This window comes from Acanthochromis polyacanthus, chromosome 20 (assembly GCF_021347895.1).
Source record: "Acanthochromis polyacanthus isolate Apoly-LR-REF ecotype Palm Island chromosome 20, KAUST_Apoly_ChrSc, whole genome shotgun sequence".
Taxonomy (NCBI): domain Eukaryota; kingdom Metazoa; phylum Chordata; class Actinopteri; family Pomacentridae; genus Acanthochromis; species Acanthochromis polyacanthus.
In genome coordinates this window covers 2,394,014-2,395,544 of record NC_067132.1, presented here as the reverse complement: position 1 = coordinate 2,395,544, position 1,531 = coordinate 2,394,014, and positions in this window count along the sequence as shown.

Sequence of the window (1,531 nt, the reverse complement as noted above, 5' to 3'; positions counted from 1 at the left end):
AGTGGCCTGTACCTGTTCACATGTGACACACAGACTGCAGAGATCACCACCGGCCGTTAGGGGCCTCTGGTTATGTCAGGGCCAGGTCAGGTGATATTGACAGAATAAGAACCCGCTGTTGGCGGGATTATCGCTCATTCATTGTTGTTCATGCTGGAGTGGATGTACTGAGCTGTTCTGCCCGTTACATGTAAGTGATTCTCTATTATCCCTGTTCTGAGGAAAGTGAAGGCTTTAGCTTACGTTTCTGCCTCTGTATCGTTTGAGAGTTTCTTCATCGTTGTCATTAAAGCATCTGTCTGACATCGAGAAGCGTATTTCTTCATGAAGAAACCATGGTGGTGGTACAGTGCTCCGTCCCCGGCTGCGCGTTTGTCTCCACAGATGTGTCCGAAGCTCTCGCCATCGCCCTGCTGTCGAACCATGGGCTGGCTCATCAGTCTCTGCCCATCCCGGCCACGCCACCCCAGGCATCGACTCCCGCGGGTCCGAAGCTGGAGCGCCCCACGGTTGATGTCAGCGTGTCCATCGAGGAGTGGAACCTGTTCACGCGCCGCTGGGAAGTGTTCCACGCGGGATCGGGCATCACGGACGCCCAGGCCCCTTTCCAGCTGTTCCAATGCGCCGGGCCGGACCTCGGCGACAGCCTTCTTCAGACCAACCCGGATGCTGCGACCGGACCTGCGGCGGCCCTCCTCTCCGCCATGCGCTCGCTGGCGGTCATCCCCGTGGCTGCGTGCGTTCTGCGCACCGAACTGCTCCAGCTGCGCCAGGAACGGGAGGAGACGTTTCGCGCCTTTGCAGCCAGGGTGCGCGGCAAAGCAGAGACGTGCGCCTTCCACACTGTGTGTGTGTGCGGTAGAGACGTGGATTACAGTGACCATATTGTTCGTGACGTTTTTATTAATGGCATTTATGACACTGATATCCGCCAAGAGACTCTTGGTTTCCCTGATGTTGAGGCCCTCCCGACGGACGGTCCTCGTGGCGACCCTGCCTCTCTGGTCGCGGCCCCTGCCGCGTCTCCCCCGTCGTCACCGTTACCTGCGTTGCCCCGTGCTCGTATGAAGAGGCCCCCCAAGCGTTATGAACCTGAGACGGGCCGTTGGGTGTTGAGCTAAGTCCGTTACTTTGCACCTTGTTTAGGCTTCACGGACTGGGGGGGATGCAGAGATCACCACCGGCCGTTAGGGGCCTTTGGTTATGTCAGGGCCAGGTCAGGTGATATTAACAGAATAAGAACCCGCTGTTGGCGGGATTATCGCTCATTCATTGTTGTTCATGCTGGAGTGGATGTACTGAGCTGTTCTGCCCGTTACATGTAAGTGATTCTCTATTATCCCTGTTCTGAGGAAAGTGAAGGCTTTAGCTTACGTTTCTGCCTCTGTATCGTTTTAGGGTTTCTTAATCATTGTCATTAAAGCATCTGTCTGACATCGAGAAGCATATTTCTTCACAGACAACTTCACTCTTACCCACAGGAGGGAAAAGGGAAAGGAGGGGGAGGGGAAGGCAGTTAACTAATCTGAGC